At 36.9% G+C, this 21,834-nt stretch overlaps 2 pseudogenes; one reads left to right on the forward strand and one right to left on the reverse strand.

Moving 5' to 3' along the window:
- Window positions 1-3,567: 3,567 nt before the first annotated feature.
- On the reverse strand, window positions 3,568-5,700 carry LOC129518294 (heat shock cognate 71 kDa protein-like; annotated as a pseudogene).
- An 8,098-nt stretch (window positions 5,701-13,798) lies between these two features.
- LOC129518015 (histone acetyltransferase type B catalytic subunit-like) lies at window positions 13,799-16,862 on the forward strand (annotated as a pseudogene).
- Window positions 16,863-21,834: the final 4,972 nt, after the last annotated feature.

The raw sequence follows: 21,834 nt of genomic DNA on the forward strand, positions 1-21,834 counted from the left end.
TTGCCAATATGAATGCCTTTAATGTCTTTTTGTTGTCTGAGTGCTGAGGCTAGTGAATAGCAGTGGTGAGAGTGGACATCCCTGTCTTGTTCCTGATCTTAGGGGAAAGGCTCCCAGTGCTTCCCCATTGAGAATGATATTTGCTGTGGGCTTTGCATAGATGGCTTTTAAGATGTTGAGGAATGTTCCCTCTATCCTTACACTCTGAGGAGTTTTGATCAGGAACGGATGTTGTATTTTGTCAAATGCTTTCTCTGCATCTAATGAGAGGATCATATGGTTCTTGGGTTTTCTCTTGCTGATATGATGAATCACATTGTTTTACGAGTGTTGAACCAGCCTTGTGTCCGGGGGATAAATCCTACTTGGTCATGGTGAATAATTTTCTTAATGTGTTGTTGGATCCTATTGGCTAGTATCTTGTTGAGAATTTTTGCATCCATGTTCATCAGGGATATTGGTCTGTAATACTCCTTTTGGTGGGGTCTTTGTCTGGTTTTGGAATTAAGGTGATGCTGGCCTCATAGAACGAATTTGGAAGTCCTCCATCTCTTTCTATCTTTCAAACAGCTTTAGTAGAATATGTATGGCTTCTTCTTTAAACGTTTGATAGAATTCCCCTGGGAAGCCTTCTGGCCCTGGACTCTTGTGTCTTGGGAGGTTTTTGATGACTGCTTCAATTTCCTCCCTGGTTATTGGCCTGTTCAGGTTTTCTATTTCTTCCTGTTCCAGTTTTGGTAGTTTGAGGCTTTCCAAGAATGCGTCCATTTCTTCTAGATTGCCTAATTTATTGGCATATAGCTGTTCATATGTTTTTAAAATCGTTTGTATTTCCTCGGTGTGGGTAGTGATCTCTCCTTTCTCATTCATGATTTTCTTAATTTGAGTCTTCTCTCTCTTCTTTTTAATAAGGTTGGCTAATGGTTTATCTATCTTATTAATTGTTTTAAAGAACCAACTCCTGGTTTTGTTGATCTGTTCCACAGTTCTTCTGGTCTCGATTTCGTTGAGTTCTGTTCGAATCTTAATTACCTCTCTTCTACTGCTGGGTGTAGGATCAATCTGCTGGTTTTTCTCTAGCTACTTTAGGTGTAATGTTAGCTTTTGTATTTGAGTTCTTTCCAGTTTTTGGATGGATGCTTGTATTGCGATGTATTTCCCCCTCAGGACTAACAATGAGGCTGAAGAAAGAGAAATAAAGAATCAATTCCATTTACATTTGCACCCAAATGCATAAGATACCTAGGAATAAACCTAATCAAAGAGGTTAAGGATCTATACCCTAAAAACTACAGAACACTTCTGAAAGAAATTGAGGAGGACACAAAGAGATGGAAAAATATTCCCTGCTCTTGGATTGGAAGAATTAATACTGTGAAAATGTCAATGCTACCCAGGGCAATTTACACATTTAATGCAATATGTATCAAAATACCATGGACTTTCTCCACAGAGTTGGAAAAAATAATCTTAAGTTGTGTGTGGCATCAGAAAAGACCCCCAAAAGCCAGCAGAATATTAAAAATGAAAACCAGAGCCGGGGTCATCAGAATGCCAGATTTCAAGTTGTACTACAAAGCTGTGATCATCAAGACAGTATGGTCCTGGCCCAAAAAACAGACACATAGATCAATGGAACAGAATAGAGAACCCAGAAGTGGGCCCTCAACTCTATGGTCAACTAATATTTGACAAAGGAGGAAAGACTATTCAATGAAAAAAGGACAGTCTCCTCAATAAATGGTGCTGGAAAAATGGATAGCCACATGCAGTGAATGAAACTGGGCTATTCTCTTACACCACACAGGAAGATAAACTCAAAATGGATGAAAGATCTAAATGTGAGACCGGAATCCATCAAAATACTAGAGGAGAACATAGGCAACACCCTTTTTGAACTTGGCCACAGCAACTTCTTGCAAGATATATATATGAAGGCAAGGGAAACAAAAGCAAAAATGAACTATTAGGACTTCATCAAGATAAAAAGCTTCTGCACAGCAAAAGAAACCATCAATAAAACTAAAAGACAACCTACAGAATGGGAGAAGATATTTGCAAATGACCTATCAGATAAAGGGGTAGTATCCAAGATCTATAAAGAACTTATTAGACTCAACACCCAAGAAACAAGCAATGTAATCATGAAGTGGGAAAAAGACATGAACAGAAATTTCACCAAAGACTACATACTCATGGCCAAGGAGCCTATAAGAAAATGCTCTGCATCACTTGCCATCAGGGAAGTACAAATCTAAACCACAAGAGATACCACCTCAAACTAGTGAGAATGGTGAAAGTTAACATGACAGAAAAAAACAAATATTGGAGAGGATGTGGAGAAAGGGGAACCCTCTTGCACTGTTGGTGGGAATGTGAACTGGTGCAGCCACTCTGGAAAACTGTTGGAGGTTCTTCAAAGCGTTAAAAATAGAGCTACCCTATGACCCAGCATTGCACTACTGGGGATTTACCCCAAAGATACAGATCCAGTGAAAAGCCGCGACACCTGCACCCCAATGTTTATAGCAGCAATGTCCACGGTGGCCAATCAGTGGAAGGAGCCTCAGTGTCCATTGAAAGATGACTGGATAAAGAAGATGTGGTATATATGTAGAATGGAATATTACTCAGCCATTAGAAACGACGAATCCCCACCATTTGGTTTGACGTGAATGGAAATGGAGGGTATTATGCTCAGTGAAGTAATTCAATCAGAGAAGGACAATCATATCGTTTCACTCATATGTGGAGTATAAAAAATAGTGAAAGGGATTATAAAGTAAATGAGAGAAAATGAGTGGGAAAAATCAGAGAGGTTGACAAAACAGGAGAGACTCCTAACTCTGGGAAACGAACAAAGGATAGAGGAAGGGGAGGTGGGCAGGAGGCATGGGGTGACTAGGTGACAGGCACTGGGGGGGGCAGTTGTTGGGATGAGCACTGGGTGTTATAGTATATGTTCGCAAATCGAACTCCAGTAAAAACATATACAAAAAATATATACAAAAAATTTAATAAAACCAGTTGGACTTGGAACCTGGAAAGAAATAAAAAATAAAAATGAGAGGATGGAGAACTATCTATTATGCTAATGCATGTCAAAAGAAAGCTGGAGTAGCCATATTTATATCAGACAAACTAAATTTTACAACAAAGCCTGTAACAGGAGATGAAAAAGGGCTTTAATTTCATAATTAATGAATCTATCTGACAAGAAGATCCAATAATTATAAATATTTATGATCCCGACTTGGGAGCACACAAATATATAAATCAACTAATAATAAACATAAAATCATTGATACCAATACAATAATATAGAGGATTTTTAGTGCCAATTTTAAATACAATTTTATTTAAGACATTGCATTTTCCACTTAACAATACAGTGCTTATAAAGTGCAATGTTTATTTCCTTTCCCTATGCACATATTCCATATTCAAATATGAAGAATGCCCAGTATCTTTACTATAGCAGCTTGACTTTAAAACTGCAATGGAATTTGCTACAAATTTGGGTTCTTCAAATGTATGGAACAATATTAGACCTGTCATCAGGTTGGCTTAATCAACCTCTTCAATGGTAGGCCCAGAGGAGCCCCACCAGAGGGAGGAGCTCCACCACCAGGAAAGCCTCCAGGCATTCCTCCTGGCATGCCTCGTGCACTCTGGTATAGCTTCGTAATGACGGGGTTGCAAAATTTCTCCAGATCTTTCTGCTGATGTTCAGATTCTTCCTTCTCTGCAGTCTGGTTCTTATCTAGCCAGTTGATTTCATTGCACTTGTCAAGAATCTTCTGTTTGTCTTCATCATTGATTTTGCCCTGAAGTTTTTCATCTTCAACAGTTACTTTCATGTTGAATGCATAAGACTCAAGTGAATTCTTGGAAGACATCTTGTCTCTCTGCTTCTCATCTTCTGCTTTGTACTTCTCAGCTTCCTGGACCATGCGCTCAAAGTCCTCCTTGCTCAAGTGGCCCTTGTCATTAGTGATGGTAATCTTGTTCTCTTTTCGTGTGCTCTTGTCCACAGCAGACACATTGAGGATACTATTAGTAACAATATCAAAAGTGACTTCAATATGAGGAACGCCACAAGGAGCTGGAGGTATGCCTGTGAGTTCAAACTTGCCAAGTAGGTTGTTATCCTTGGTCATAGCACGCTCACCCTCATAGACCTGAATAAGCACACCAGGATAGTTGTCAGAGTAGGTAGTAAAGGTTTGTGTCTGTTTGGTAGGAATGGTAGTATTGTACTTGATTAGCACAGTCATGACTCCTCCAGCAGTTTCTTTTCTTTTTTTTTAATTTTTATTTATTTATGATAGTCACAGAGAGAGAGAGGGGCAGAGACATAGGCAAAGGGAGAAGCAGGCTCCATGCACCAGAAGCCCGATGTGGGATTCGATCCCGGGTCTCCAGGATTGCGCCCTAGGCCAAAGGCAGGCGCCAAACCGCTGCGCCACCCAGGGATCCCTCCAGCAGTTTCAATACCACGAGAAGGTAGGGTGACATCCAATAGCAGCAAATCTTGAACATTTTCAGATTTGTCACCAGAAAGAATGGCTACCTGGACAGCTGTACCATAATCAACAGCCTCATCAGGGTTGATGCTCTTATTCGGTTCCTTTCCATTGAAGAAATCTTGCAGAAGTTTCTGAATCTTGGGGATATGGGTATAACCACCCACCAAAGCAATATCACGGATCTGAGACTTGTCCAGCTTGGCATCCCGAAGAGCTATCTCTACAGGGTCCAGGGTGCCACAGAACAGGTCAGCATTTAATTCTTCAAACTGGGCACGAGCAATAGAGGTATAGAAGTCAATTCCTTCATACAGAGAATCAATCTCAATACCAGCCTGGGTGCTGGAAGAAAGTGTATGCTTAGCCTGTTAGCACGCAGTATGGAGACAACAGATTGCCCTCTTGTTTTCATTGATATCCTTCTTGTGTTTGCACTTGAATTCTGCAATAAAATGGTTGAACATTCAGTTGTCAAAGTCTTCTCCACCAAAGTGGATATCTCCAGCTGTGGACTTGACCTCAAAGATTCCATCTTCAATAATAAGGATTGACACATCAAAAGTGCCACCTCCTAAATCAAAGATCAACATGTTCCTTTCAGCTCCAACCTTCTTGTCTAAGCCATAAGCAATAGCAGCAGCAGTTGGCTCATTGATGATTCGAAGTACGTTGAGACCGGCAATAGTTCCAGCATCTTTGGTAGCCTGACGCTGAGAATCATTGAAGTATGCAGGTACCGTGACAACTGCATTGGTAACAGTCTTTCCAAGGTAGGCCTCTGCAATTTCCTTCATCTTTGTCAGAACCATGGAGGACAACTCCTCTGGATAGAAACTTTTTGTCTCACCTTTGTATTCTACTTGGACCTTAGGCCTGCCAGCATCATTCACCACCATGAAGGGCCAATGCTTCATATCAGATTGGACGACAGCATCATCAAATCTACATCCAATCAGGCACTTGGCATCGAAAACCGTGATGGTGGAGTTCATCGCAACTTGATTCTTCACAGCATCACCAATCAATTGTTCGGTGTCATTGAAGGCAACAAAACTTGGAGTGGTTCAGTTTCCCTGACATTGGCAATTATTTCCACTTTTGTATGCTGAAAGACACCCACGCAAGAGTAGGTGGTGCCAAGATCGATCCCAACTGCAGGTCCCTTTGACATAGTTGCTTCTGTATGGGCCAGTTCGGCTTAAGGAGAGAACAGCCATCTGCAGATCTGGCACAGCGTTCAATGAGAGAATAGTAGAGGATTTTAACACCCCTCTTATAGCAATGGAGAGATCATCTAAGCAGAAGATCAACAAGGAAACAAGGGCTTTGAATGACACACTGGACTAGATGTACTTAACACATATATTCAAAACATTTCATCCTAAAGAAGCAGAATACACCTTTTCGAGGGCACATGGAACATTCTCCAAAATAGATCACAAGCTGGGTCACATATCAGCCCTCAACCAGTACAAAAAGGTCAGGATCATACCATGCATATTTTCAGACCACAACCCTATGAAACTTGAATTCATCCAGAAGAAAAGATTCAGAAAAATCTCAAACACATGGAGGTTAAAGAGCATCCTACTAAATAAAGAATGAATGGGTTAACCAGGAAACTAAAAAAGAAATTTAAAAAAATAGAAGCAAATTAAAACTGAAAGCACATCTGTCCAAAACCCTTGGGATGCAGCAAAGGCAGTCATAAGAGGGAAATATATTGCAATAGAGGCCTAACTCAAGCAGGAAAAGTCTATAGTACACAACCTAACCTTACACCTGAAGGAGCTAGAAAAGGAACAGCAAATAAATAAAGCCTAAAGCCAGCAGAAGAGGGGAAATAATAAAGATTAAAGCATGAATAATTGATATAGAAACAAACAAAATAAAACCAGTAGAACAGATTAACAAAACTAAGAGTTTTTACTAATTTACTAAGTGTACTTAACTAATTCTTTGAGATAATTAATAAAATTCATAAATCCTTAGCCAAACTTATCAAAAAGAAAAGAGAAAGGACCCAAATAGATAAAATCATGAATGAAAGAGGAGAAATCACAACCAACAACACAAAGATACAAACAATTATAAGAGAATACTAGGAAAAATTTACGCCAACAAAGTCGCAACCTGGGAGACATGGAAAAATTCCTAGAAACCTACAAACTACCAAAACTGAAACAAGAAGAAACAGAAATTTGAACAGAACCATAACCAGAAAAGAAATTGAATCAGTAGTCAAAAATCTCCCAACAAGGGATCCCTGGGTGGCGCAGCGGTTTGGCGCCTGCCTTTGGCTCAGGGCACGATCCTGGAGACCCAGGATCGAATCCCATATCGGACTCCCGGTGCATGGAGCCTGCTTCTCCCTCTGCCTGTGTCTCTGTCTCTCTCTCTCTCTCTCTGTGTGTGTGTGAATATCATAAATAAATAAATAAATTTAAAAAAAAATCTCCCAACAAGTAAAAGTCCTGGGCCAGGTGGCTTCCCAGGGGAATTCTACCACACATTTAAAGAAGAGTTAATACCTATTATTCTCAAACTGTTCCATAAAACAGAAATGGAATGAAATCTTCCAAACTCACTCTATGAAACCAACATTACCTTGCATCCAAAACCAAAGACCCCACTAAAAAGGAGAATTACAGGCAAATATCACTGATGAACATGGATGCAAAAATTCTCAATAAAATACCAGCAAATCAGCAAATTGAATTCAACAGTACATTAAAAGAATTAATTTACCATGATTAAGTGGGATTTATTCCTGGGCTGCAGGGAGATTCAATATTCTAAAATCAATTACCTTGATACATCACATTAATAGGATAAGAACCATATGATCCTTTTAATAGATACAGAAAAGGCATTTGACAAAGTACAGCATCCTTTCTTGAAAAAAAGCCCTGAACAAAGTAGGAATTCGAGGAACAAACCTCAACATTAAATAGTCCATATACAAAAAGACCACAGCTAATATCATCCTCAATGGGGAAAAACTGAGAGCCTTTCCCTTACAGCCAGGAACAAGACAAGGATGTCCACTCTCACTATTACTATTTATCATAGTGCTGGAAGTCTATGTTATACAACAAAAAGAAATAAAAGTCATCCAAATTGGCAAGAAATAAGTCAAATTTTCAATATTTGCAGATGACATGATATTCTATGAAAATCTGAAAGATTCCTTAAAAAAATGCTAGAACTCATACATGAACTCAGCAAAGTCACAGGGTGTAAAATCAATATGCAGAAACCTGTTGCATTTCTATACACCAATAACAAAACAGCAGAAAAAGAAATCAAAGAATCAATCCCATTTGCAATTGCACCAAAAACTATAAAATACCTAGGAATAAACCTACCAAAAGAGGAAAAAATTCTGAACACTGAAAATTCTAAACCATTTATAAAAGAAATTAAAGAGGACACAAGTAAATGGAAAGACATTGCATTCTCATGGACTGGAAGAACAAATACTGTTAAAATGCTTATACTACCCAAAGCAATCTGCACTTTTAATGCAATCCTTATCAAAATACCACCAGCATTTTTCATAGAACTAGAACAAACATTCCTAAAATCTGTATGGAACCACAAAAGACCCCAGACAGCCAAAGCATTCTGAAAAAGAAAAAAAAAACTGGAGGCATCAAAATTCTGGACTTTAAGCTATATTACAAGGCTGTAATCATCAAGACAGTATGGTACTGGCACAAAATCAGATCCATTGATCAATGGAACAGAATGGTCCTGAAATGGACCCACAACTATATGGTCAACTAATCTTTGACAGAACAAGAAAAAATATCTAATGGAAAAAAGTCTCTTCAACAAATTATCTTTGGGAAACTGGACAGCAACATACACATGAAATGGAATGAAATGAACATGAAATGAATGAAATGCACATGAAATGAATGAAATGCACATGAAATGAATGAAACTGGACTACTTTCTTACACCATACACTAAAATAAATTCAAAATGGTTAAAACCTAAATGTGAGACAGGAAATCATCAGCATCCTAAAGGAGAACATTAGCAGCAACTTCTTTGACCGCAGTCAGGCATAGCAACTTCCCACTAAACATGCTGCTGGTGGCAAGGGAAAGAAAAGCAAAAATGAACTATTGGGAGTTCACCAATATATAAAGCTTCTGCTCAGCAAAGAAGATAATTAACAAAACTAAAAGGCAGCCTTTGGAATGAGAGAAAATATTTGCAAATGACATATCTGATAAAGAGTTAGTATCAAAAAACTATAAAGAACTTATCAAATTCAACACCCCAAAACCAAATAATCCAGTTAAGAAATGGGCTGAAGACATGAATAGGTATTTTCCAAAGAAGCCACACAGATGGCTTACAGCCCTATGAAAAGATGCTCAGCATCACTTATCATCAGGGAACTATAAATCAAAACCACAATTAGGTACCACTTCACATCTGTCAGAATAACTAAAATTAAAACACAAGAAGCAACAGATGTTGGCAAGGATGTGGAGAAAGGAGAATCCTCTTGCACTTTTAGTGGGAATGCAAAGTGGTGCAGTCACTCTGGAGAACAGTACAGAGGTTCCTCAGAAAGTTAGAAATAGAGCTACCCTATGATCCAGCAATTGCACTACTAGGTATTTATCCAAAAGACACAAAAACACAGATTTAAAGGATTACTGCACTGATATTTTTGGTAGCATTATCAACAATAACTGTACTATGAAGAGTACAAATGTCCATCAACTGAGGAATAGAAAAGATGTGGCGTATAATTACAGTAGAGTATTACTTAACTATCAAAAAGAATGAAATCTTGCCATTTGCAATGACATGGATGGAGCTAGAGTGTATTATGCTAAGTGAAATAAGTCAGTCAGAGAAAGACAAATACCATATTATCTCACTTATATGTGGAATTTAAGAAAGAAAACAGATGAGCATATGGGAAGGGGGAAAAGAAAAAAGGAGAGAGGGAAACAAACCATAAGAGACGCTTATCAACATAAAACAAACCAAGGGTTGATGGAGGGAGATAGGTGCAGGATGGGTTAGATGGGTGATAAGTATTAAAAAGGGCACCTGTTGTTATGAGAACTGGGTGCTGTATGTTTAAGTGATGAATCACTGAATTTTACTCCTGAAACCAATATTGCACTGTATGTCATTGAATTAAAATTTAAATAAAAAATAAAGATACCTTAAAAAAATCAATACATTTTTGAATTTGCATATTGGTCAACAATTATATGCAAATATCTTAATTTCTCTCTTGAGTGAAGTTTAATACAGAGCCACAGGTAATCTATAAATACATCTTTTGTAATAAAATTAAAACCATTATTACAGACATACGTGTAAAAGGTACTTTTAAATTCTGAAAGACATTTGCTGTAAAATTATTGTAACAGTGTATAATACCACAAGCAGTGTGCTTTTTTCTACATTAAGTATTAAAGTTTAAGTTTATTTTTAATGCTAGTATAAGGGATAGGCAAACATTAATTTTATATCATTATTTGCACATGCATATTTAGAGGTTTAATGAGGATAATCAGGGTGCCTGAGTGGCTCAGTGGTTGGGTGTCTGCCTTTGACTCAGGTCCTGATCCTGGGATCCTGGGATCGAGTCCCACATCGGGATCCCCGCAGGAAGCCTGCTTCTTGGTATGCCTATGTCTCTGCCTCTCCGTTTCTCTCATGAATAAATAAATAAAATCTTTTAAAAAATAATGAGGATGATCATCTCCCTCCTTTTATACTTACAACTAAAAAATCTTAGACATAATATAACAAATAAGAAGGAAAAAAAAGCTGATCATTGGAAAGTAGAAGACAAATTGACTAGGGAACTTGGGATTTAAAGGACACAACAAGTGAGGTACTTTAGTTGCCTTATTGCTTCCCATATGCACCAGACAGTCATTGCAAAAGCATCCAACTCTGAAACACCAACAAGTGCAGACAAAAATAAACACAAGTTCTTGTGAAAAGACTATCCCTCCTGGCCAGGCCATAGATAAGTATGGCTTAACAACAGAAAAAATTTTTGACAACACTCACGCTATTTCAGTGAAACACAATGAGAAACCACCTTCATTCCCACAGTTCCTGTTCAGTGGGGTGAACAGGAAGTGGATTGTACATTCTACTCTGAAATTAGTTGTACTCTGATTTCCCCACCTGATGGTGTCAGTGAGGTTGGTCAAGAAGTTAATCCATGCTCTACCTGGTAGATACAGGCAGCACTATGATTCCTCAGCCAGTTGGTGGAAGGTCTAGCAGGCAGCTAATTTTCTATCTTCGTTCCCTGCAGAAATAAGTAGTGCTCTAGTACATCTGCCAGGGCACACTGACAACAAATGGTGACCAGAGTTTCCAACCCCACCTGGCATCAACAATGCTGAACAAGACAATGTAAGTCAGAAGTAGTAAACATTCTTCTCTCTCCATCCCTGAGGACAGTGAGGTACATTGGGGAGCTAAACCTCCATATCCACCCAGCAGCAACAAGAATGAACAAGAATGTATAAAGCAGAGCTTGTTAGCAACCCTGTCCTCTCTGGTGTTGGTGAGGCCCAGCATGTATCTGTGTTCCTGTGTCACCCATCTGCAATAAGTATGAGTCAATGCCCCACTTTTGCAGAGTGGTGTTGGTAAAATTGAGGTAGAAGCTGAACATACATATAGCCTGAGCCTTACACTACACCTCAACAGGGTGAGAGCCTACTAAAAATTAAGATGAAACAGGATACAAAGTCTCATAATATGTAAGATATCCAGGATACAGCTGGAAATCATTCCAAACACACCACGAACCAGAAAAAACACAAAACAGATAATAGACAATACACAGAGCCAACACCAAGAGAATGAGCTGTTGGAATTATCTGAGAAGGATTTAAAGTAGCCATCACCTGGGTGGCTCAGTAGTTGAGCGTCTGCATTCAGCTCAGGGTGTGATCACGGAATCCTGGGATGGAGTCCCGCATGGGGTTCCTGCAGGGACCCTGCTTCTCCCTCTGCCTATGTATCTGCCTCTCTCTGTATCTCTCATGAATGAATGAATGAATGAATGATTAAATATCTTTTAAAAAGCCATCATAAAAAGGCTTAAACAAGCAACTAAAAATAATCTTAAAACAAATGAAAACAAAGAGAATCCCAGTAAAGTAATAGAAGTCACATAATAGAACAAAACATAAATTTTAGAAATGAAAACACAATAATTGAAATAAAAACCACATGAGTGGGCTCAATAACAGAGACAAGATTATAGAGGGCAGAATCATAAATTTTCAGACTGGTTAATAGAACTTGCCTAATCTGGACAAAACAGTGAAAATAGACTGAATAAAATGAACAGTTTTAGTGATTTGTGGGACAGCAGCAAATTATTCAACATTCAAAAAAATCCAACATCCATAATATTGAAGTCTCAGAAGAAGAGAGTGGAATTGAGAACATATTCCGGGAAATAATAGCTGAAAAATCCCCCAATTTTTGAAAGATATAAAACTATAAATTCAAGTTGCTGGAAGAATCCCAAATATGATAAATAACTTCACACCAACACACAAAATAATTAAACTTTTGAAAACTAAGGAAAGAAACGTATTGAAAGAAGCCAGAGAGAATACAATAACAGTGGATTTCTTATCTGAAACCACAGGAGGCCAAAAAGAAATGGCACAACATTTTCCAAGCACTGAAAGAAAAGAATTGTCAGCTATGAATTCTATTTCTGGGAATAATATCCTTTATGAGTGAGGGGAAAATATAGATGTTCTAAGACACAGGAAAGCTAAGTATTTTTTCTATAAGCATATGTAATTATTTTACAGAAAAATGTTGGCAATAGAGACATTATAATCCTATTGTATCTCATGCTCTCAGCTCCTTTTTCCATCCTTCTGTATTAAAGGTGATCAAAACCCATAAACTAATTTTCCCAGGGCCCCTTTCCTATTTCCTATCTTCTAGACTATGTCAATGAAAGGTACTGTTAGGAGATTAGAAGGTAGGAGAAAGAGAGAAGAGATTGTTCCTTTTCTTTTTTCTTTTCTTTGCTTTTCTGTTCTATTCTGTTCTTTAATTTTCTTTCCTTTATCCTTTCTTCTGCTTTCTCTTCTTTTTCTTTTGTTTCCTATTGTTTTCTTGCCACACTTCCCAAAATTACAGCAGATACAGTGGGGAGGTTAGTTTCTCAGCAGGAACACAGGCTCCTCAGTGGAAGTGGAGTCTCCTTGGTTACCGCTCAGGCAGAAAGGTCCCAGCTATGGTGGTTAAGTCACAGATGCTCTAGCAGCCTAGACAGCTGTGTGCTTCTGGATCTGGCCTTAACAATAGCAGTGGGAGTTCCAGAAGCCTTGGTAACACAACACTTGTATGCTCTAATCCCCACAGCTTTAGGGTACTCATGGACTTTGATTCTGGTGAGAAAAGTGGCAGGTGACTTTTAGCTTTTGGATTTCTGTAACATCAGTGTTGCTCTCCCTTGCACACAAGTATGGACATACATACCTACACTTTACAATAAATTAACAATGATTAGAATATGTTGATCTCAGGGTATTATGACAGTACGCTTATACTTCTTTTCTTTCAAGTATATTCCATGCTTGAGGCCGCTGTAACATCGTTTCTCCTCATTCTCCTATCTTTATTGCATTATCATTGACAAGATTCCTTCTTTGGATCCCTGGTGAACATAGATGCAATCAATCTCAACAAAATACTAGCAAACCAGGACACCTGGGTGGCTTAGTGGTTTAACATCTGACTTCTGCTCGGGGCATGATCCTGGAGTTCTAGGATCAAGTTCCACATTGGGCTCCCCTCAGGGAGCCTGCCTTTCCCTCTGCCTATGTCTGCCTCTCTCTCTGTGTCTCTCATGAATGGATAAATAAAATCATTAAAAAAAATACTAACAAACCAACTCCAACAATACATTAAAAAATATCATTCTCCATGACCAAGTAGAATTTACTCCTAGGTTGCAAAGGTGGTTCAATATTCACAAATCAATCAATGTGATACATGACATTAATAAAAGAAAATATAAGAATCATATGATCCTTTCAATAGATCCACAAAAAAGCATTTGACAAAGTACAACATTCATTCATGATAAAAAAAAAAAAACCCTCACCAAAATAGTTTTAGAGGAAACATACCCCAACCTAATAAAGGACATATATGAAAAACCCACAGCTAATACCATCTTCAATGGGGAAAAAAAACAGAGCTTTTTCTCTGTGGTTAGGAATATGACAGGTATGTTCTCTTTCTCACCACCTTTATTTAATATAGTACTGAGAGTCCCAGGCACAGCAAAGAGAATAAAAAGAGATAAAAGACATCCAAGTTGATAAGGAAGAATTCAAACTTTTGGTATTTGCAGATGACATGGTAATCTATGTAGAAAACCCAAAAGACTCCATCAAAAAACTGATAGAGCTGATGATTGATTTCAGTAAAATCACAGGTTACAAAATCAATGTACAGAAATCTGCTGCATTTCCATAAACCAATAATGAAGCAGCAGAAGAGGAAATTAAGGAATCAATCCCATTTGCAATTGTACCAAAAATAATAAAGTACCTAGACTCAAACCTAACCAGAGATTAAAGACTTATATTCTAAAAACTGTAAAATATACACTGAAGAAAGAAATTAAAGAAAATACAAAGAAATGGAAATATATTACATGCTCGTGGATTGAAATAATAAATATTGTTAAAATGTCTATATTAGCCAAAGCAATCTGCACATTTAATACAATCCCTATAAAAATACCAACAAAATTTTTCACAGAGCTAGAACAAACATTCCTAAAATTTGTATGGAACCACGAAAGACTCTAGATAGTCAAAGCAACCTTGAAAAAGAAAAGCAAAGCTGGAGGCATCACAATTACAGGCTTTAAGTTATATTCCAAAGCTGCAGTGATCAATACAGTATGGCACTGGCACAGAAATATACACATAGATCAATAGAACAGAATACAAAACTAAAAATGGACCCACAACTATATAGTCAATTAATCTTTGACCAAGCAGAAAAGAATACTCAATGGGGAAAAGACAGTCTCTTCCACAAATAGTGTTGGGAAAACCGGACAGCAACATGCAGAAGAATGAAACTAGACCACTTTCTTACACGATACACAAAAATAAACTCAAAATGGACCAAAGACCTAAATATGAGACAAGAAAGTATAAAAATTTTAGAAGAGAGCACAGGCAGTGATTTCCTGATATTGATCATAGCAACATCTTTCTAGATATGTCTCCTGAGACAAGGAAAACAAAAGCAAAAATAAACTATTGGGACTTCATCAAAATAAAAACCTTCTGGATGTGATATATGTGTGTGTATATATATATATATATATATATATATATACATATATATACATATATATACATACATAATGAAACACTACTCAGCCATAAATAAAATCATTAAAATCAAATGAAATCTTGTCATTTGCAATGATGTGGATGGAACTAAAGGGTACTATGCAAAGTAAAATAAATGAATCAGAGAAAGACAATTATATGATCTCACTCATATGTGGAATTTAAGAAACAAAACAGGATCTTAGGGGAAGAGAGGAAGAAATAAAACAAGATGAAATCAGACTGAGAGACAAACCATAAGAGACTCTTAGTCATAGGAAACAAACTGAGGGTTGCTGGAATGGGGGTGGGGAGATGGTGTAATTGGGTGATGGACATTAAGGAGGGCACCTGATGTAATGAGCACTGGGTATTACATAATACTGATGAGTCACTGACCTCTATTTCTGAAATTAATAATACATTATATGTTAATTAACTGTATTTAAACTAAAAATTAAAATAATATAGGAATAAAAAAGGGGGAAAAACAACTTCTGCACCATGAAGGAAATAGTCAACAAAACTAAAAGGCAACCTACAGACTGGGAGAAGATATTTGTAAATGACATATCTGATAAAGAATTTTTATCCAAAATATATAAAGAACTCATATATTCATCCTTCCTCAGCTACAGGAGCTTGTAGCTCAGAAATAGTTGGACTTGGTACTATGGAGAAATCTTTGGTTGCATATGAGAGTTCAGAGGAGAAGAAACTGGCAGAATACAAATGTAACACCATCACAGCAATTGAACTAAAGTTAGTTCATTTCCCTGAAGGTCTTCAGAATGACATTAGAACTTTCTTTCTTGAATATACCCATCACCTCTTTGGGGATAATGAGACTGCTTTTGGTTACAAGAGTTTGAAGATCCTGTTATACTATATTGCTAGTAGCCTGTCAACAATGTTCCATGTTGAGTATGCATCTAAAGTTGATAAAAACTTTGTGTAAAGGCTTATGATACAAAAGGCAAAACTGAACAAATAGTTCTACCTGGATTTTGTACAAACATGAATGATTTTTCTCTATTTGCTGGAAAAATAAGTTGATTTCAAGCCATTTGAAACCTTCCTCCATACATACTCTGGTCTCAGTCCAATAGGAGCAGAAAATTTTACCTTTCAGATATACAAGGCTTACATGACATGCAGAGGCTTTTGAGAATAACATTAAAAGCTTCAGACCTTTTTGATGTGGATTATTGAAACTGCTAGCTTTATTGACATGGATGATGAAAGATGACACTACTTTCTAGTATTTGAGAAGTATAATTAAGGATGGAGATATGCTCTTTGCAACCACAGGCTACATGATAGTCTGTAATTACTATGTGTACCCAGATAAAACCTAACCCACTGTAAGTCAGATGCTGATACTGACTCCATTTCAAGGTCAAGGCCACAGTGTTCAACTTCTCGAAACAGTTCATAGGATACTACATTACATCTCCTCCTGTTCTTGATATTACGAAGGAAGATTCATCCAAAAGTTATGTGAAATTAAGAGACTTTGTGCTTGTGAAGCTTTGTTCAGATTGCCCTGTTTTTCTCAGGAAAAGTTGATGCAAGGATTCAATGAAGATATGGCAAGAAAGGCACAACAGAAGTTCAAAATAAATAAGCAACATGCTAAATGGATTTATGAAATTCTTTGAATACTGGTAACTGTCATGAGTGATGCTGAACAATACAGAAGCTATAAACTGAACAATACAGAAGCTATAAACAGCATTAAGTGATGCTGAACAATACAGAAGCTATAAACTGGACATGCCTGTATAAGAAAAAGCAGAGAGATCTTGCAAAAATGAGAAAATGTCTCAGACCAGAAGAACTGACAAACCAGATGAATCAAATAGAAATAAGCATGTAACATGAACAGTTGGAAGAAAGCTTTCAGGAACTTGTGAAAGATTACCAGTAGCTATTGAATACTTCATTCAAGAGTAAAGATTATTCTGCTCTGTACAGGAAGTTAGCAAATTTCTGTACATTGTGGAAAAGCTAATGACTTTAACTTTAAAATCTTGTAACATTTTTCTTACATTAAGTTATCTATCTTATCTTTAGTTGAATATTTTTTGGAGTCTATGAGCATATATTACATTTAAAAACATATGTAGCTTCTGATATACCACTGCAATTGCTTCCCTTCTTAGCAGTGTAATAAATGCTCAGTTCCAATAAAAAAAGAACTTGTACAATTCAGCACCAAAGAAATGAATAATCCACTTAAAAAATGAGCAGAAGTCATGAATAGATTTTTCCAAAGAAGACATCCAGATGGCCAACAGACACATGAAAAGATGCTCAGCATCAGTCATCAACAGGGAAATACAAATCAAAACACAATGAGATAAGATCTCACACCAGTCAGAATAGCTAAAATCAACAGCACAAGAAACAGCAAGTGTTGGTGAGGATATGGAGAAAAAGAAACTCTCTTGCACTGTTGGTGGGAATGCAAACTGGTGCAGCCACTCTGGAAAACAGTATGGAGGTTCCTCAAAGAGTTAAAAATAGATCTACCCAGGGTTCCTGGGTGTCTCAGTGGTTGAGAGTCCTGGGATAGAGTCCTACATTGGGCTCCCCTCGAGGAGCATGCTTCTCCCTCTGCCTATGTCTGCCTCTCTCTGTGTGTCTCATGAATAAATAAATAAAATCTTTTTTAAAAATAGAAGTACCCTACAATCCAGCAATTGCACTACTAAGTACTTACCCAAATAATACAGAAATACTAATTCAAAGGGATACACCCACCCCCAATGTTTATAGTGATATTATCTACCATAGCTGAATTATGGATAGAGCTCAAGCGTCTATCGACAGACGAGTAGATAAAGAAGATGTGATATATTATATATATATATATATATATATATATATATATATATATATATCACTGAATATTACTCAGCCATAAAAAAGACTGGAATCTTGCCATTTGCAATGATGTGGATGGAACTAGATAGTACTATGCTAAGTGAAATAAGTCAGAGAAAGACAAATACCATATGATTTCACTTATATGTGGAATTTAAGAAACAAAAGAAATGAGCAAATGGGGGAAAGAGAGAGAGGCATACCAAGAAACAGACTCTTAACTATAGGGAATAAACTGATGGTTACCAGAGGGGAGATGGGAGGGAAGGATGGGTGAAATAGGTAATAGGGATTAAGGAATGAACTTATTGTGATGAGGACCCAGTGTTGTATGGAAGTGTTGAATCATGAAGTTGTACACCAGAAACTAATATTACACTGTATGTTAACCAACTGAAACTTAAATAAAAAAACTTTTTAAAATTCCTCCTTTGATATAAACATTTCTTTGCTGATTTTTCTGCTCTGTCCTGTCCTTAATCCAGTATCTTCAAATATTGCCCATTCAAAACAAAGTTTCATACCTCCCTGGAGTTATAGGAGGAAAAGACAAGGGAACCAACGAGGAGAGCAATTAGTAATCCTAAAACAAAAGAGTCTTATTAAAACCACTGCTTTAGTAGAAAACCATGAATTAAACCCAGACCACTCAATGGCCCAAGGATTCTTCCAGAGCATAGAAAATCCATGCTGGATTTCTCATCTATATTCACATATATTAATAGACCATGTGTATCTTCAGATACTCAGTAGTTCATTTGGGGCTTTTTTTTTCATTTGGGTCTTTTTTTTTTCCTCTTTCTTTTATTCTTGCTATGCCTTCATTAGCCTCTTGCTATACACCTAGGTAGGTTAGTGCTAAACACTTTTAATCATTGTCACTTTGTTTATATGGCTTCAAACACTTGCACTTCTTTTTCAGAAGTTTCCTGGAATTCTCAGATGTTTCCATTTCTTTTTTTTTTTTTGATGTTTCCATTTCAAGTGAACTATTTTGATTACTTGTATCAACCCCAGAGGTAGGTCTTAAGATTACTCACATTTTATATTTATGTACTCAGGAAACTAAGGTACATACAAGTTAGGGAACTTACGATTACATAACTAATAAGTGGTAGAGCTGGGAAATAAATTTTGATCAGATTGCCTATTATATTGAGAATATCAAATATGTAACCATCCTGGAATAAACCTCCTTGACGATTTATAAAGGCTAGATTGTAGGTCTTGTGAATTGTCTCATACATATATTTTTAAGAGAAAATGATGATGACCTCTATTTAATGTACATATGAGAATAATTCTGATCCAACCTAGTCCTTCTTTTATGAGTCCTCTGGAGAGTCAGATGACTCCTTGCTTTAGAGTCCTCAAGAAAAACCACAAAGGGTCGTGCACTTTGCTTGTTAATCCCAAGAAGAGCTGTGTCTGTACTGCAACTCCAACCTGCTATCTCAGAGTGGGACAAGAGCTGGTTGTTGTTTTTTTCAATTACCTATGCACTGTGATAATGTAGTTGTCAGGTCTTCAGCAATTTTACTTACATTTTTTAAAAATCTTATTGTCAAATTACTTTAAGAAGTGGTCAACTACTAGCCATTTGCTGTATGTAGACTTTTTTTGTATCAACTCAGGAACACAAAATCTCCAAAATGAGGCAAACTTAAACTTGTATCCCTGTGGGCAGTGTATCAGAGGAGTTTCATCTCTCTCCACTGGAAACACTTTGTCTTTCACCACCATGTTCCCACACATTTGACCAGAAATTTCTCAACCCCTTTTGGCCCTGACAGTAACTCAACGACTAGTTTCTCTTTCTCTATACCTAAGTGCTCAACTCCAGGAAGTTCTTTTCTTCTGCTCTTGCACAGAAGGTGGGCAACCAGTATACATTCTTATGGCCATGCTATTTGCTTATGGCCTGTGTTGGATATTGGTCTAAGGCCTATGCCTTAGCCATTGTTACACACTTTGTATATTATCTGATAAAAATTTGCTTTAAATGAATTTATCTATAAGGTGTCAAATTTTATTAACTCACCAGTAAGGAAAACAAGATGACAAAGTCATTTAAATGAGAGTGCGCCAGGTCAGAAAGGATTTTGAAATGGAATGATTACAAACGTGGGAACCAGGAATGCTTACATAAACAAGTAGATTTTTATACTAATCAAAGTTTCCTTTCACAAAGTCTTAAAGACATAATGTCCTTAAACACATAACGTTCCAATTATTACCAAGGAAGCTTGTAGCATGATGGTACATGCTATCAGTAAGAAGATAACAAGCAGGTGCATTTAAGTAGCAAATGTTAGGAATGTATCTGCCATAGATTGGGGCTTTGTTTTATCCTCCGGCAATAGTGCGTAATAGGAACATCTATCAGGAAAGCATGAAACATAGTCAACAGGGATTGGAAACAGGTCACTGAATAATGTTAGTGTCAGTAATTTTTTTTCAAGCTGAAACAAAGATGCAGAATATATAGTTTGCTCATTTCTCATTTGGGGACAATTTCTTTTCTTTGTCACTCCATTTGGTTTTCTCCTCCACAAAGCAATAATCATTCTCATTTTAACTTACTCTTTGAGTAACCATTTTGTACAATTTTTGAATATAGCAAAAAGTAGATATAGGCTTACTTTATATACCACTATTACCATCATGATTATCATAAAGGTTTTTACTTATATTATTCCTTTAATTCATTTTCCAGCCTTTAGGAAAATTTTCCAAATAAAATTCCAAAGTAAATCGATCTTAATGGTAATAATTTAATTCTGTTTATGAACCTGGGCTCTAAGAGTGTGTCCTTTTTACACATACCCTCAGATACTCACATAAGTGCATCAATAATGTTATTAAATATACATATTCCTTCTTATTGTATAATTAACAACTTTTGGAGTGAGAAGCTGCCATGACCTGATAACTTTTGCTGGAAGAGTATGAAATGAATACAAAGCTCTGTTTTAACTTTCTTAAAATTTTGTTTATTTGTTTGAGAGAGAGAGTGAGAGTAAGGGCAGAGGGAGAGAATCTTCCAGCAGACTCTCAGCTGAGCACGGAGCCCTCTGTAAGGCTTGATCTCACAACTCTGAGATCATAACCTGAGCCAAAACCAAAAGTTGCATATTTAAACCGAGTGAGCCACTCAAGCACCCCCAAAGCTCTGTTTTAAATGGTCCCTATTTCTTCGTAAATGCCCTTTAGTATTATTACCTTATTTTTACCTCATCCCAAGCTATAGAACAAGGGCTAAGAAATTCACCTCCATCTGTTTGCAATACCTGTTACTGTGCAGCCGTCCCCTAAGAACTTTCCAGATTTCCAAGGTTCCTGACCTGCCAGAAAAGATATTCTTTATTATCTGTGAGGCAGAGACCCTTTGGATAACAAAGCAAGTACCAGACAGTTTCCTGAAAGTTCTCTTTAGGTATGGTTATCAAGTGTAATATTTGTTTCTTGATGGTAGGCTTGTTAATTTTAATTAGGTGATTTTACCCTCAAATGTGACATTTCTTGTATGGTGGCAGTGACAAATTTGATTTGATATCTGATAAAATATATGATTGTTAAAATTACTTTTGTCAACTTTAGATGTAGACATTAATAAGATTACACACACTTTACAGATGAAGAAAATGAGACATCCAAAAGTTAAGGAACTTATTTAAGATTATATGACTAATAAGTAGCAGAATTGACAAATAAGTTCATATCTAACAGTCTGCTTGTCATAATGGAAATATCCAACATATAACCATCTTGCCATATGCCTCCCCAGCAATATGCAAAGAGTGGGCCTTTCAAACAGTCTCCTATATATCTAGAGTCACCATCTTTAAGGCTTGTTATTCTCCTGAAAATTCATATTTACATTAAAATGTCATAATATAAATATACAGGATATTTTGTGTTTCTGAATTCTAATGGACTACACTCCATACTGCAATATTCTGTAGAATTTAGCCTGTTGAATCCTAAAATTTGATGACATGCGCTAAAACATT

The sequence above is a fragment of the Nyctereutes procyonoides genome, unplaced genomic scaffold, assembly GCF_905146905.1.
Source record: "Nyctereutes procyonoides isolate TBG_1078 unplaced genomic scaffold, NYPRO_anot_genome, whole genome shotgun sequence".
Classification (NCBI taxonomy): Eukaryota; Metazoa; Chordata; class Mammalia; order Carnivora; family Canidae; genus Nyctereutes; species Nyctereutes procyonoides.